This window comes from Choloepus didactylus, chromosome 2 (genome assembly GCF_015220235.1).
Source record: "Choloepus didactylus isolate mChoDid1 chromosome 2, mChoDid1.pri, whole genome shotgun sequence".
NCBI classification, from domain to species: domain Eukaryota; kingdom Metazoa; phylum Chordata; class Mammalia; order Pilosa; family Megalonychidae; genus Choloepus; species Choloepus didactylus.
The window spans coordinates 27,660,575-27,678,264 of NC_051308.1; the positions used below are offsets into that span (position 1 = coordinate 27,660,575).

The following is a 17,690-nucleotide window of genomic DNA, read 5'->3' on the forward strand; positions in this document are numbered from 1 at the left end:
GTGTCTTCCCATCGCTTTTAGGATGGAGATCAAAAGCCTTAACATGACCAGATGCCTGACTTTTAAATGTCCTTTCCCTCTGTGCTCCAGCCACACTAGCTTTAGTTTTTTTCCTCCAACAAGCCTCATGCAAGGTGCCTTTTTATGCAGTGTTGAGTCTGCCTGGAAGGTTTTTGCATACTCTCCCTTCACCTGGGTTAATCCCTATCTTTCAACCATCATTTCCTGGAGGAAGCCTTCCCTAATTGTATCAGTTCTCCCAGTATCACTTCTCACAGCACCATGCATCCCTGCTTAGCATTTATCACTGTTGTAATTTTACCTTTTATAAAAAATTGTTTGATTCTCTGATTAAAGGCTTTCCTCTCCACTTCTATTCCCCTTCCAGGCTAAGCTCTGAGGGCAAAGCCTGTGCCTTTGTTTACTCCTGCTCTGGAAAGAGCAGGGCTCAATAAATACTTGTTGACCAAATCAATAGAAGGAATTGAAGCATTTTAAGTGGAGTTGGGTGGGGAGTCAGGTAGGATACAATCAGATTTATTCAGGCTGTAGTGTATTAGAAGATGTCCAGGATGGAGATATTTATTCAGGAAGGGGGCCTTGAGTAAGCTGCTTGGGTTTGTATGTAGACATATTGAGGGCTTCAAGAGTCAGGTTTAATGCTATAGAAGAGAAAATGTTTGAGTCCTAGCATGAGGAGACTAAAAATTCCTTGTGAGGTAACTATCTGTTGTTTTTAAACTGGTGATTTGCAAGACTGCCAAAATGCTTATAACACAATGAAAATGGGCCTCTAGCACAGAGTGCCAGCATTTATTGCCTTAACTACCTTTGCATGGAAATTGGAAATTGAAACATATTAATCTCACACCAACTTATTTGAACTGTCTGCTGTCAAGAGCTGTTTTCCCAACTCATTCCTCAATTTAAGAACAGGAATATTGGATAATTAAGAAGTTTTTGATCCTCCTGTTCCCTTGTTGTCTTGGCAATAATAACAGTAATCATAAAATCTGCTTCTGGAAAGACTAAGCTAAGGTGACCTTACTTATAGTATTAGCCCACTGTGATCCAACTAGTTTTTTTTGTTGTTTTTTTTTTACTAATAATCCTTGAGAGGTTCTCACTTGGTTTTCTCACTGGTTCTCCCAGCTCTGCATTTTAGAGACAAAAAGTACCCCTAGTATTTGATGTTTTATTGCTGTAAGAAATATATCACATGCTCCCACAAATATTTGGAAATAAGTCTCCAACGTAGCATGAAGCTAATAAAAACTACCCCTGATGAATGAGGTTATTTGCTGATGAGAATAATCCCAATCCCAGAGATGAACTGTCAGTGTGCAACTGACAAAGTCTGGAAACACTGAAAGTTCCATCTCAGTGACCAGGGACTAATCTCAGAGCCAAATTGTGGGAGTAAAGTTTGGTAAGCCAAAAGTAATTGACTACATCCTCATGCCCTGTCTGCAGAAAGCCTCAGTGAACACAGCAGAACTCAGCCTAGATCATTGACGAAAGGCCAGCCAGAGAGGAAACATTTGTTACTGGGTCAGGGAGGGGGCCAACGTCAGTGGACAACAAGGATGGTTTTCTGATGCTGTAAATAGAAGAACCGCTATTTTTCCAAATGCAATCTTAAAAAGAACCCCAGAGAAGAAAACAAACATAAGCGGTGGTCTAGTAGTGGATGTACCTGATTACCATCCACTGAGTCTTCACCCATCATCTCCCAACTCTTTGGTAGGTATATTCATTTAATGGTGGAATCAGAAACAAAAGCTCTCATAGAATATGACACTAACCATTGCATTCATCCAGCTAACTCCTCTTTCTCTGAATCACCAAGAAATCTTCTGATTATGTTATGTATTTCCCTGTAAAATTCCCTGCAGAGAGAGATCATCCTGATAAGAGGATTCAAGTAGCTAGTCTACTCAACAACCATATTTCTAGTTACAATGTAGTATGTTTGATGTTCTATTTTGTACTTTTATTTTTTATGAGTTTATCTATCTGAAAGTCAGTGCCCCGGAGCCCTTTCAACTCTTCATGCCTTGGCTGCATAGAGACTCAGGACCAACACAGCTGAGAAACATACCCTAAGGACTTCAGGAGGTGATGGCAGCCCAGGAGGCCTGGCTTCAGTTGCCATCAGATTCTTAACATGACCTCTTTCTCACTGTTCCCCACCGACTGCCCAATTATTAGAATTTATATGATGGAGGCCTCCCATTATCTGCTCCAGAGCACTTGCATTTTTTCATTTCAAACTCTTATTGTTCTAAATCAGTGTTTCCCAACTTTTGCACAATTGATATTTTAGCCAGATAATTTGGTGGGAGGGGGAACTTTCTGTGCATTATAGGGTATTTAGTGGCATTCTTAGCCTCTACTTACTAGATGCCAGTAGCACCCCTCCAAGTTGTAACAACAAAAATATGTCCAGACATTGGCAAACGTTCCTGGAGGGGGACTTCCCTCAAAACCACTGTTCTAAAAGAAGATACTGGAACCAGAGAACTTCTTACTTACACTATGTCTAAGGAAGTGGTAGGTCCAAAGGAGAACTCACAGATTCCTAACCACAGATTACTGCTTAGCTGGACATTTTACCCAGTACCTTTAATCTTGTGAAGTGTTTCACCTCACCAAAGGTAAATACCTCCTGAGAAGTGTTGCGACATTTATGAGAGCAAATCTTTGCCAAAATAAAACACATTATTGTCCCTGGTAAGTACCCTTCTACCTATGATGCTCACGGTAGGCTTCCCAGAGGAAGTTACATCTGAACTGGATTTTGAAGTATGAAGCAGAGTTTGCTGGGGAGACCAGATAGAAAAGGAGATTCTAATCAGAAGGCAGAGCTGACGTAAAATATGGGGGCCTGAATTTTAGCCATGTACAGAGACGGTTTGATTACTTCTGCTGATTTCAAACAATTCATACCACTGATTTTTTAAAACAATTAACAAATTAATTCGGTTGAAACTGCTTGACCCATGTAAGCCCAGGTCCTTTCTATGCAAAATGGGAGAGAGAGAAGACATTACCAATAAGGCATTAGTAAGACAGTGACTGTAAACACTGGCTCATCTGCACAAATTAGAGTGTCCCACTATTGCAACTGGTGCTGTTTCTTGGGCCTCAGAAGGTTATATTTTCGGTAGCTTTATTAATGCTGACTATTTTCTTCCCTAATCTAACTAGCCTTGCTGCTTATTAAAAGCATTAGAAGGTATTTATTGTGATCCTGGTATGGTGTAAGGAAATCTCATTACCTTTCTGCAATAAAAATCTTAAGTCAGGAACAAATGAGTTTTCCCCTGCAGTTTTACTAAAATAGAAAAAAGTGGTTGGTTTCTGTACTAATGTATGCTTGAGGAGCTGGCAATCAAATTGGGACTTCAGCAACCAACTATAATAAGGATTGTGAGCCAGTAAAACTTCTTATGAGTTTACTTGTCACAAATTCCATATTCAGAGCCGCAATAACTGATGCTCTTTTGCCATACTTTAGCTCCTCCAGAGCACACATCAGAAACACAGCCTGGTATGGCTGCTCAGTGCTTACCTATCCCTCATGTCAGTGGCCCTCTGTTGCCAGGTGTCCAGAAAGCAGGACCTGACTCTAGACTCAGTAGCAGGTTCAGAGAGCTGGGTTTAAATACCATCTTTGAGCTAATCTATTGTGAGAGGCTACACGGCAGGGCCCCTTTTTAATCCCCAGATTGGAGAAGGCACAGGCAAGGAGGATGTCTGGACAAAAAACAGTTAATGAAATTTACCTTTTATGCCCATCTTCCTATTACATACCAGTTAAAAGGGGGCAGTTGAAGGAAAAATGTTAATTAGGCAACTAGGGCTTTTCACACATCATGGTTTGTGGACTTTGTACATGTACTCCTGATCTTTTTGGTGCGGCACATTTTCTAGGAGCAGAATGAGCCAAACACCATAGCGCTATGCCCAAAAGGGGTTGGGTTCTTTAACTCAATGCCCAAGCTTAGATAGGAATTTTATAGTCCCCAAATATTTCATAAAATAAATATTTAATTTAATTGAAATTAAAGAAAAACCATAGAACTCAAGTTTCATTAGTATTAACACAAAGACTTTTGAGAATGCAGCAATAAGGCAGTATAACTTTTTCTTATAACAGGTAGGGTTGGATAGAGTTCTTCCCGGAGTGAACTTGGTGGGAAAACGCTCAGCATCAACCTGGGAGAGAAGTATGACTCCAGTCACAACTCTGAAGGATGAAGCTTGGTACATGTTAAGGTATAAAGCTATATTATGTCTACCCAGCACCAATACACCAATTAATTCAGAAAGAACATTGAAAACTTTGTATTTTCTTCATGATTTCTGTAAATCTTCAATTTCTCTAATGAAAAATTATATTAATAAAAAACCAAAGATTGTTTCATTACTGTCAGATAAAATAAATAGCTCACTGCATTTTTCCTATTAGCTAGTGGTAGGTACAGTGTTCTATGCTTGGATCCTCAATAGATTTTCTGATGATCAAGTCACCTAGTGTACCTTGTTTTATCCCCCTTTAAACCTTCCTCAATGATAAAGACTTTTCTGACATTCAGCACCAGACAGATTGTTTTCCAGTTCCAAATTCATGACGTACCACATCCTGCTTTGAATCCCACTGTGCATTCAAATGGCCCATTCAGTGTATGTTCCTCTCTCTTCTACTAAGAATTTAATTGCTCCAGATGCACAGGGTATTTTGGCTAATTTAATGTTCTGATTAACTCTTGATTAGCCAGAGAATTCTTTTTGTTTCAACCTGTGTGGTTTAAAACATTACTAAAATTTGTTAGTTCACATTTTTGCTTAAGTATCAAGAAATATTAAAGCTCTGTACAGTAAATAATCTCTTTCTGGGAGCTGTCCAGTACTGAAATTTTGCAAGTAGCCAACCAAGGCTTTATTGAGTTTTAAACATAGGTCTAAAGTTTATCAATTCAATGTCCCCACCCCCATCCTATTATTTCATACTCCGACCACCTTTAAATTATTGTCTCTTCTGGTCTAAAATAATGTCTGTATGGAAAATTTAATGAGAACAATTTAACTTTTGAGGGCTTTTTTTGTTTTGGGTTTGCTTGTGTATACTGTTCATAAACCTAAGCTTAGGTTTATCAAACTATGTATAAGCGAAAGAGTGGAGTTTACTTAAGTTCAGATGGAAACATATTCTTCTAATTATGTGAAATGTAAAATAAAGAATTGGGGAAGATAATTAGTCTGGAAAGTTAGAGACACAGTTTCTTGTCCCAGCTATTTATTAGGTTGGGACTATGGAGACGTTATTACTCTATCTCTAAGTTTCCTGATTTATAGAAAGTAAGGGGTTTTATGATTATATTGAAGGTCTTTTCTTGCTCTACCTTTTTATGAACCCATGAAGTTTAGTAACAGTCAATACAATTGGAAAATACTGATTGCTGAATTAGACACATTTCCAGGAAGGATTTCAATCTTTGTAAAACCAATGTCTATTCTGACACACAGAACACATTATGACTTTTATTCCTCTCTTATAACAGTGGCATCTTGATAAATAACCTCTATTACTCTTTTTTTTTTTTTTTTAGCAGCAGTCCTTCATTAGCGGGAGAAATTCCAGAAATCCTAGTCATGAGAGAGATAATTATTTTATAAAGTAAAATTTGGATCATTTCATTCTCATGTATTAAATATCCCATAAATTTGACAAAAGCATAATTGCATTTAAAAGTAGCCTATCTGGCAGATTCCACTGAGCGCTGAACTGAGAATTTAGAATCCTTTATACCCCTATCTGCTGTCAGAATTTGGAAGAATCAGTAGACAAATGGGAGTTCCATTTTTAAGATAACAATGAGCCAAGATCATTGGAAATTATTCTGGAGCAAAGATATGGAGTTACTATTTTCAATCCAATCCACCAGTTTATAAAAATTATAAGTTCATCAAAAAATATACGTGGTCAGTATTCAGTGCTATAACCATTACACTCCTTGGGGAAAATATTTTTTACAATTATTTTCATCTTCTATATTCTTGGAGTTGAATATAAGCTGGTGATTTGTTATTAGTCAACTACAACTATAAAGACACCAACTGAATATCTCTTCAAACATCATGATTTTTCTCGTTAGTTTCTTGGAGTTTCTTTGGTTTTGATCCCCACATTTGATAGGGTTTGGGGAGTGTTATACTCACAGTGTCACACAATGGTTTGTTGACTAGAATTCAGCATCATACTCTTACTAAGGTCATTAGTTATTTTTTTTCAAAAATAACTCCTGAAAATAAAACCTCACTCTAATCCTTAATCTCTATCACACACACATATGCACACATGCATGCAGGCAATTAATAACTGCTGTACCTACGCTTCCATTTCTGAGTTTATAACTAACTAAAGATGAGGTTTGCCACTACAAACGTATTACTGGACTATTATTTCAAGTTACTCCACCAAGCAGGAGCAAGGACAGAAAAATCATGAAATGCCTTTCAGGTGACCTTAATTTATATCCAGTCTTCTTGTTCAGAATACTACACACCTTCTCATTTTGTTTTGCAATTCCCTTAATATCTTTTCAAATGAAGAAGCTCAAATCTCATTTTTCCATTAATAGGTATTTCTTCATTTAGATATCTGCCAGTTTCTTTCTTCACCCTCAAACATGATCTTTTATATAAAAATGGGTCACAGAAAACTATTAATGTCAAGCCATTGAAGATCTGTGAATCTACCTTCTAGGGCTTAAGAAGCAATATCTGCCATCACCAGGAAGCAATTTCAGGTATTTTAGAATACTTCCCTAAGGAAATATCTTCGTTAGAAGAAAACAGGTAATTTTAAATATTGTGCTTGTTCCCAATGGCTTAAAAATCCTGAAATTTTAGGCTCAAAAGATTTTAAAAAATTAAACTTAATTATTTTGTATGTTATCTGATTAATAATTTTGCAAATGAGTTTTAAAAAAACTCTTCGGACTCTGAGCAGTGTGAGGAAATATAATGAGCACTGAGTTTATGGTCAGAAAATCTAGATTCAATCACTGATCTGCCACCAACAAGCTATGCCAGATACACAAACTCTATTCATTGCATTTTCTTCTCTGCACTTTCCTCTCATCTACTTGTTACACATATACACACACAGATACATGCTCACACAGTCTCCTCACCATAAAATGATAGCTATTAATCCAATTCAGTGAATCAACACCCATTGTACTCTAACTCCACATGGCTAAAACGTATCTGTTTGAATGGCCAAATTCTTTAGTATGACCTGGTTGTTAGAAACATAAATAGATGGTTGCAAACCCTCCATCATGACTATAGAGAAGAAAGCAATTTAAAAATTACTTCCAGCTGTATGTGAAAAAGGAGAGATATTTCAATTGTGGCCGAGTCTAGAAGAACATGACCATCTCGCATTACAATGTCCCTACTGTTAATTTCTCGTATTTTCTGAAATTTAAGTAACAAATATTTATTGTTTCAGTTTAAAGTACTATCCTGTTAAAAGGTAAACCTTAACAGTATAGGTTATATGCTGTGCCTTTTCCAATCATTAGCTGCTTGATGTGAATTAACTTATCCGAATATATTTTACAGCTAATTGAGAGCAACGTGCAGGAGAAATTGTCCAAAATTCCTCTGGTATAAGTGGGGCCTCTGGGTGCTGTGGGAGTTTGAAGCTGTACATACCCCAGAAAAGCATGTTCTTAAATTTAATCCAGTCCTGTGGTTATAAATCCACTGTGAATATTTTGATGAGGCCACTTCAGTTAAGATGTGAACCACCCCATTCAGAATGGGATTTAATCCCTTTATGGAGTCCTTTATAAATGGAATAAATACAGAGAAAAGAAAGAGAAAGCAACGCAAGCAAGAAGCTGAAATCAACAAAACCTGGAAGGAAAAGGAGAGACCAGTATATGCACACACCAACATGTGCCTTGCCATGTGACAGAAGAATAAAGACTGGCACTGGTCTTTGGGAAAAAAGCATCACCTTGATGATGCCTTGATTTGTACATTTTCATGGCCTCAAAACTGTAAGCTTGTAAGTTAATAAATCCCCATTGTTTGAGCCAAACCATTTCATGGTATCTGCTTTAAGCAGCCTAGAAAGCTAAAACAGTTGTGAACTCTGGCAGAGGTTCTGGGAGGGGGCTGGGCTTAGGACTGGACTAGGCTGAGGGCTATGGAGGGAGGTGGCCAACAGAGAACCAAGAGATGATATCTAGAAGCAAGGGTCAGTTCACTGTGTTGGTGTGAGTCTTAAACTGACTGCTACTGCACTACAATTCCATTCAAGGGTGACTCAGTAAAATAACGATAGGCAGAGTTTCAGAAGATGCACCTGGCGATCATTTCTGCTGAAAGAAAGAAAGGACTGATTCAGATTACTGCCACTGGTGAAATGCTTAACTGATTTGTCAGAGGTCTGTAAGGAGCAAGATTTCAAGATCAGATGCAAGGAGGTCTGGGAAAGAAACCTGTGAACGGAAGTCAGCACAAAGTTTGAAGCTCTTTTACTGCACATAAATGCCTACCAGAGATACCCACTGCAGAAGAAACACTAAATAACCAGGTGGACAGGTTGACTCATCCTGTAAATGTCAGTCAGTCTCAGTCTTTGGCTACTCCAGGACTTGCAAAATCGGACAATGAATAGAGTAGTCAGTGTTACAGATGGATGTTATGCACTGGCCCAACACCAAAGGTTCCCTCCCAACAAAGCTGAGATAGCTATTGCCAATATTGCATATCCAACCTGTAGCCACACCAATCAACACTAACATGGTACAATCACTTGAGAAGACCAACCAGTCACTTGGTAGCAAGTTGACTTCATGGGACCCCTTAAACCCTAGAAAAGACAACAATTTGTCCACACTGGAATTGAGACATATTCCAGATACAGGTTTGCCATTCCTGCTCTTACTGCCTTGGAACTTACTTTGTGTAGTACCATACAGAGGCTCACAATGTCTGATTACCAGAATGTCATTACCCAAACAGCATCACATCAAACCAAGGGACCCATTTTTCAGCAAAGGGCATGCAGCAATAGGCACTTGTCACGTATACAATGGTCCTAAAACATTTTGGACACAACAATTTACTGCACTGCACAGAAGGTGCCAGTCTGATAGAGTGATGGAACAGTCTCTTGAAAGTACAGCTGAGGCACTAGTCTGGAGATAATATACTGCAACACTGAGGCACTGCCCTTCAGGATGCAAGCATGCCTTGAACCAAGTGGTCCTCATATATCACTATGTAGAATACATGGGTCTGGCAAACAAGGGATGAAGTAGAAATGGCCCTACTCATCATCATTCCAGTAACTCACTGAAGGAATATGTGCTTCCTGTCCCCAAAACTTCGGGTTCTGAAGGTCTAGAATACTTGTTCCCAGAAGAGAAACACCCACATGTGTCACAAGAGTCCCTCTACACTTAAATCTTTGGCCGCAGTCTGGTCATTTTATGTTTTTAGACCTGCAGGCAAAGAAGTTATGATATTGGCAGGGGTAAAAGACCATGATGATCTTGTGGATTTAGGGTTGCTGCTACATAATGGAGCAGAGAGGAATATTTTTGGAACTCAGGGTATGCAATAGAACGTATTTTCATATTCTCATGCCCAATTTTAACTGTTTTAACAAGCAATTAAAGCAACCATGGCCTGACTAGGCTATGGTAACAAGGGGCTCAGATCCATCAGGGACAAGGGTGTGTATCACCTCATGAGACAAGCTACCTAGACCAGTTCCAGTTGCTAGCCCTGGTGGGGAGAATCTGGAACAGGTGGTAGACAAGGGAAATTCTAACTATCAGTTACAACACTGGGAAAAACTGTAGCAGTAAGATAAATTGCAGCAGCTTGTCCCACTAACCCCTCACTTACAAAATTTTCTCCAAAAATTAGGTCCAAATGCCTTCTTAAAGAATCTATGACAAGATGGAATGAATTCCTATTGACAAGTAACTGTATCTGACAGTACAAGAGGTGAGCAGTGATAGACTGTGATGGTTAGGTTCATGTGTCAATTTGGCCAGGTGATGGTACCCAGCTGTCTATTCAAGCAAGCACTGGCTGAGCTGTTGCTGCGAGGATGTTTGTGGCTGGTTAATAAACCAACAGGCTGGTTTATTAAATCATCTGTCAATTGGCTGCAGCTGTGACTGATGATGTCAATGAAAGGCATGTCTTCCACAATCAGAGAATGCAGTTGCTGGATTTAATCCAATCAATCAGTTGAAGACTTTTAAGAGCGATAGATAGAGGACTTTCACTTCTTCTTCAGCTGACCAGCAAAGCGTTTCCTGAGGAGTTTGTCGAAGTTGCCAGTTCGTTTCCTGAGGAGTTCATCGAATATCTTCATTGGAGTTGCCAGTTTGCTGCCTGCCCTACAGAATTTGGACTCGTGCATACCCACAGTTGCATGAAACACTTTTATAAATCTTATATTCATAGATATCTCTCATTGATTCTGTTTCCCTAGAGAACCATAACTAATACATGGAGGATGTCAGTGCTCCACTCAGATCCCCCTTGCTCCCCTTTTTACTGTTTTCGTGCACCCTTCCTCCTCCAGCTTCAATGTGCTTTTGCTTCCAGCAATTAACACCTTCAGTCTTTGAAAGACCATTCTCATGCTCTGTTCACATATGCAGAAAACTGGAAATTTCTTCCCCCTACTCCACACCTTGTCATTTATAAGGTGGTCACTTAGGACTATAAGTGAACTCTATGACCATGGAACAGAACAGGGAAACCCTGGAACATATGCTCCCGACCCAAACAGGGAACCCTGAAATGATGGCCCCTTAACACTGGTTATCCATCTAAACATATTAACAGTCCAAGGAAGCAAAATGCAAGTTACCATTTCCTTTGAAAATTATATGCCTAAAAAAGAAAATCTTTCACCAAAGAAAACGGATGTATCAATATAATTCCTATTTGTGCCAAAGAGGATAATTAGCCAAAAAATATCCCTTTTTCAAAGATTTAGATGTCAAAGACCCTGAGGTAACTGCAAAGTACATGCATTGATAGGTCTTTTGCTTCACCAAGCTAAAAAAACAGAGGGGGAGACATGATGATCCTTTTATGTCAGATGGAAATAGCAGATCCTCTTTTTCCCAGAGGCAAAACTGGCAAAAGACCCTATGTTTGAATCTCTCGCTTTCAGTGCCAAGAGTCTGTGTATACTCTATAATCAGTGCTCTAGTTCTGTGGAAGGCCTAGCGTTTATCTTCAATTTGGTCACTTTCTTTCCTCAAAACATTTCAGTTTTCTTATCTCTAAAATAACCCATTGTATTTTCTATTTTGGAGGTAGGAAGAGGGAAGATGGAAGATGGCTTACCTTTATTTATTTAAAGATTTATATACTATGTGCTTCCAGAAGGACCTAAGGCCAGCTCAGAGTTTTAGCACATAGCACAAAGGCACAATAGGACACTTAAACCCAGAGCAAATAAAGAATCCACAGGAAAGGAAAGGAAAGGAAAGTGTTAGTGCTACTTGAGGCTACGGCTGAACAAATTATTTTTCTAGGCACTACAGCAAAAAGAGAACCATGTTTTGGTTCCTCATCTTTGGTTTCATCACACCATTAAGCTCATAAATTTCTCTTCAGAAAAGCAATTATCCTTGAAATAAAAGCAGTCCCTCTGGAAACAACATCTGCTTCACAAGAATGTGGAAGACCCTCGGAATCATTTCTACAGCGAGGACAAGGAGGGCATGATGGTAGCTGCAGCCATCCTTCCTTACTGGCTGACCACAGCCTGGTCAGCCCAGGGCAGGAGAAGAGAAACCTATTCCCCACAGTGCATGGCCACCAGTCACTGGGGAAGAGGACTATCTCTAGACATCAAAAGAGCCAACTCACCAAAATCAAAAAAGAAGTGTCTGGAAGAGCTATGTTAGAGTAGAAACACTGAAGTACAAGCATTGGCTTCCTATATATATCCTAACTTTGAGCTACTTTCCTTCTCACATAAAGGTTCACTATTTGAAACTCTGCCCTTTAGAATTTTCTCTCACCACTGTCTTTCAAGCTCACCTTTGAGGGATACTGTAAGACCACTGCTGGTTATTTTGGCATGTGCCTAAGTACTAGGCCTTTCCCTCTTCTTGCAGCTGGTCATAAGAGATTCCCCAACCATTCATAGATACTAGTCAAGGGAGAGGAGCTGGTACAACAGTGGTGGATGCATGGGGTCTGGGTTACTGTTCATGCAGCTTGTTTGTGCCCTCTGGTCCTGCTTATGGTTGATTCCAGATGTACCACCTTTATCTTAGAAGAGACTGTTGCTATGCCCACATGACCTTATGACTTGATGGGTCTGGGAGGATCCAGATCATTATGATCATTTGGTGTCCATGGTCAGGGTCTTTACTGGTCTGTCTGTCTCTCCCAGGGCCCAGCAGCATACCAGGAATTGTTTTCCAAAGGTATATAATTCTCTGCTTCAGATGGCACAGTCTTGCTCCAGAACTCAAAGGGCCTACATTGCTTTTCTGCTGTTGACACTTGCCACAAATTCCAAGCAGCATCTTTTTCCACTCCTTGCACTTCTATGGCCCCACTGTCAGGACTGCTTGCATTATAGCCTGGACCTGCTGAGAGGTCTTTTCTCCTGAAGGCTGTCAGCTTTAGTATCACCCAGAGCAGTATGGAGAATGCTGTCTTCAGAGCACAAAAAGGTCCACGTGGCATAGTGCTCACTTCTTGATAGCAAATGCAATATTCAATTATTTGCCTTTTAGTTTGGAGGGGATTTCTCAGCATACCTGTGTCGCCTGAATGCCTAAAAATTTAACAAATGTGACCATCCTCTGAATCTTCAGAAGATATCTTTCCATCCTGTAGAGTATATGTATGTTCCCATAGTTTCCAGTTACTAACCACCTCTTGCTCATTCAGATTGATCAATATAATTTTTTTTATTGATGTAATGGATGTCCAGATAATCAAGATCTCTTTGGACTATACTGACATAGGGCAGGAGAGTTAACGTAGCCCTGGTACAAATTGCAAATATATATATTGTTCATTCTATTTGATTTGAAATGGTTTCTGATCCTCTTTTCCAACTGGGATAAAAAGGAATGCACTAGCCATATCAATAGCCATGGATGATGTTCTGGGGCTGTATTTGTAGCAAAGATATCACAGGTAGAATGGCAGCAGGAATTGAGGCTATGATATGGTTGAGCTTGCAGGATCCATTCAGTTTCTACAGGGGCCAGACTGATGAATTAAACAAAGATACATAGGACCACCACCCATGCCTCCTTTGCATCCTTAAGGTCAGTACTAATCTCTGCCATTCCCTGCAGAATGTGATATAATTTTCTATTTACCATCTTAGTCAGGGACAGTAGTTTCAAAGGCCTCCATTTGGCCTTCTTCCCTAAGACAGCACTTACCTCCAGGACCAACAATGCAATGTGGAGGACATGCCAGGTGCCAAGTATACCAATTTCACTTAGACATTTAGGGACTGGCACAATAATCACCAAATGAATCTGTGGAGTCTGTGGACACACTGTAAGCTGGGCCTTGGCCAGGACTCCATCTATTCAAACTGATCCAATATACGCTCACTCTATTGGGATGGGTGGGTATGATGACACTTCAAGTCTCTTGGTATCGATGTCAAATTAAACATTGTGTCTAACAGCCCTCAAAATATCTGGGTATTCCCTTTCCCCCAGTGTACAGTTACTCAAGCAAATGATCATAGGTCCCTTTGGAAAGGAAGGAAGAATCAGTATGTATAATATCCATGGTAGTGCAGGGTACTTCCTCCTGGGGACCTGGCTACCTCATCAGTCAATGAGCTCTCAGAACAAAAGCCAACTCGGTTCCAGAAACAGGGCAAAAGACCATGACACTTTATTGGGGTGAAAACACACAGTCTTACGGTTATCTATCCTTGGTGAAAGCTGAGTACTATCTTGTTCATCTATTTTGCCCCTAGGGACACCATGTTTTATCACCCAGGACCCTGTCCTAGACATACCAGACCTACCTAGGTTAGGTATTTAATAACCTTTGAAGTTCAGCTACTCTGACTATTTAGCCCTGGACTTGGTCTTCTATATTCTTATACCCCACTGCAGCAGGAAAGAAAGTCTTCTTTACATGCAACCAAAAAGTCTCTGGATGTCATATCTAGATTTGAAGTTCCCGTTACCCTCCCTCAGCTGTTCATAATCCTTCTGGAGCACATCAGTAATCAGCAATGGTCATCTCATAATATTATCCTTTTAACTAATATTTCCTCCATATACCTCAAATGCCTGATATACATCGTGCCCACCACAGCATTATCTTTCCCTGGTACACCCTCTCAGTTTATCAGCAGTGCAAGTTTCAGCAATTGTATCAGCATTGCATCCTGGAGACTCTCTGTGCTTTACCTGCCATCCAAGATGGGGACCTCATTACCAGTATGGTGGTAAGCTATCTGGTTCAAAATCCCATCTTATTGCTTGCTAAAGGACTACATTTCATACCAAATGTTGCAGAATGGTAACTCCAGAATAAGATGCTTTGGTGGCGTTTGGGGTACAAAATGTGTATTAAGGATCAATACACGTGGAAGGAAGGGGAAGAAAGCAGAAATGGGCAAAATGAGAAGTTGAACTCCAATGAAGGTCCAGTGGGGCCTCAGCCAACCCAAAGGGATCTCTGGAGCCAGTGATGCCCACCAGAATAGTCCCATGTTGGGTCACAATGACTAGATCTTTATATTGCCAGGACTGAATAGTCATCAAATGCTGGCTGCCCAGGGAAGGGAGTAATCTCAGGCAAGGCAGGTCTCTGCAGCAGAGGCTGACCCAGAAGGAGCTAATAGCAGGAGGCTGTTTGCTAACCACACTCTTCACAGCTGGGACAAATCCTTGCTTGGATGGGTACCTGGACAGAGCAGTTTCCTGTCTCCAACCAGTACTATGAGCCAAGCTGCTTTGAACTGCAGTGCTGCTGTGTGATCTGTGGTGACAGACCTTCCAGGCAGGATGGTGGAAGGGCCACTGTTAAACCTCATTCTAACAATTGCTAAAATCATCATAATCAGTAACAGAAGCAGTAGCATTTATTTATGGAGCACCTATTATGAACCAGGCACTGTTCTAAGCCTTGTGCATGAGTCATTTCATGGGGAGTAAATGAGGAATGTAAGGCTTTCTGTGGTGAAATAAGTTGGCCACAGTTGCATGGCTAATGAATGGTAGAGTTAGGACATATTTATTCTTACTATTCTTTAACATCATATAAAATAATAAAAATTTAGCCATGATGACAAAAATAAGTAAATAAACGTATGGTGATGTAGGGAATAACTATATTCTTTGCATTTGCTCACTGATTGATAATGCGAAGACCTAGTTCTGCTTTAACATTTCATAATCAGTTAATTATTCTTCACACTTTAATTATAATGTTTAAGAATGGCACTGAATCTTTTTTTATTATCATTATTAAATTAGAAAATATGCCCCAGTTTCTATCCTTCAGTGAATCCTGGAGTGGTATTTGTGAGTCCTGTGTATGTACGAAAAGAGTAAGACAGTCTCTTATTCTAAAAATACATAGAAGCTCAAAATGACATCTCTTCTAGCTCATTAACAACCCTATGAAGATGGCTACCAAAGGGTTTTCCTATGTTTCAGAATGAAAGGAAAGTAAGCGGATGGAAAGAGGGGAAATTGAAAATGCAAGAAGAGCTTTTATTAGAAACAAAGAATCTGCCAGAGAAGGAGCTAAAATGAGGTCTTAATCACAGCTGTTGTAAGGAATGATTTATCTTTTGGATGACAATTGGGAGATGGCATGTGAAAAATGCCTTTAGGGATAACTTTTTTTAATATACAGAGGAGAATTTGTGGATACCTGGGTATTCATTATATTATTATCTGTACTTTCCTGTATTTTTTTTTCCAACTTTTCAATATAAATAAAACATTTTAGAGAAATCAAAAGAAAGAAAGAAAATGAAAAGGAACTGAATGGGAAGGGAAGAAAAGGAAGAAAGAAGAAAAGATGTTTCTACATCTAGACACAAATATCTCTTCTTGAAAGAAAAAAAAAAACCTTTCAGATGAATTTACAAAAATATCCCCCAGCTTTTCATCCTCTACTACCTTCCAAATTTAAAACAAACATAAAAAGCAGCATCCGCAACAGCATAGTAATAAACTTTAAGAAAAACTTTGAGAGAGAAGCTGACAAGCTGAACATTTTGGAGAGAAGCTAAGATATATAATCCAGAGTTTGGTCACAAGAGAAGCTAAGAGCCAACACAGACCCAGATGCTTGGAGATGCTGGGAGATGCAGAAAGACGGATGTTTGGAAATGCTAAGCTAAGAGATGAAGACCAGAGTTTGCCCCAGAGAAGCTAAGAGAGGACTCCCAGATGCTTAGAGAGAAATGCCCTGGGAGAACAAGCAAGGATGCAGAGGAGCTGAGAGAGAGACATTTTGGAGAAAACCATTTTGAAACACAACCCAGGAGCAAAGGCCCAATAGACGCAACACACATGCCTTCCCAGCTGACAGAGGTATTCCAGATGCTACCGGCCTTTTTTTCAGTGAAGGTGCGCTCATTGTCATTCTACTGGGTTGATTTTGGACAGTGGAGTCACTCATACCACTGCAATTCCAGTCCATGATGGCTATGTCCTTCAACAAGGCATTGTGAAATACCCTCTTACTGGAGACTTTATTATGAAGTGTGGAGAACTCTTCCAAGAAATGAATATAGAATTGATCCCTCCATATATGACTGCATCAAAAGAAGCTGTTCATGAAGGAACTCCAGTAAACTGGAAAAGAAAAGAGAAGTTGCCACAGGTTACAAGGTCATGGCACAATTATATGTGTAATTGTGTTATCCAGGATTTTCAAGCTTTAGAACTGCAAGTATCAGATTTCAACTTATGATGAACTAGTAGCTGCACAGATGCTAACTGTTCACTATGAATTTTCCAGTAGCTATAACTGTGATTTTGGTGCAGAACAGCTAAGGATTCCTGAAGGATTATTTGACCCTTCCAATATAAAAGGGTTTATCAGGAAATACAATGCTAGGAGTCAGTCACGTTGTCACCACAAGTGTTGGTTTTGTGATATTGGTATCAGACCAGGTCTCTATGGCAGTGTGATAGTGGCAGGAGGAAACGCGCTAATAGAGCTTTACTGACAGGTTGAACAGAGAGCTCTCTTAAAAAACTACCTCCCCCACCCCGTATGCGGTTGAAACATACAAGTAATACAACAGTTGAACGAAGGTTTAGTTCATGGATTGGTGGCTCCATTTTAGCTTCTTTGGGTACATTTCAATAGATGTGGATTTCTACTCAAGAATATGAAGAAGGAGGGAAGCAGTGTGTAGAAAGGAAATGCCTTTGAAAAGAATTCCCAAACCTCTACCTTCCTGGGTCACCTTACATTTCATAGCTTTATTACACTCAGGAAAAGAATGGCCATCTTTTGTAGAATGTTTATACATTTTTGCATATTTCAATTTCCCCTTAAAATTTTTTAAGTCTTTAACTGGCTGTGTAAGTTAAAATGAGTTTGTGCTTTAAGTGCACTGGAAGCACTTTATAAGCATTTTATAATTTTGTATA

General features: G+C 39.6%; 1 pseudogene; it reads left to right on the top strand.

The window, feature by feature from the left end:
- Positions 1-17,469, top strand: part of LOC119511211 — a 161,004-nt pseudogene extending 143,535 nt beyond the window's left edge.
- Positions 17,470-17,690: the final 221 nt, after the last annotated feature.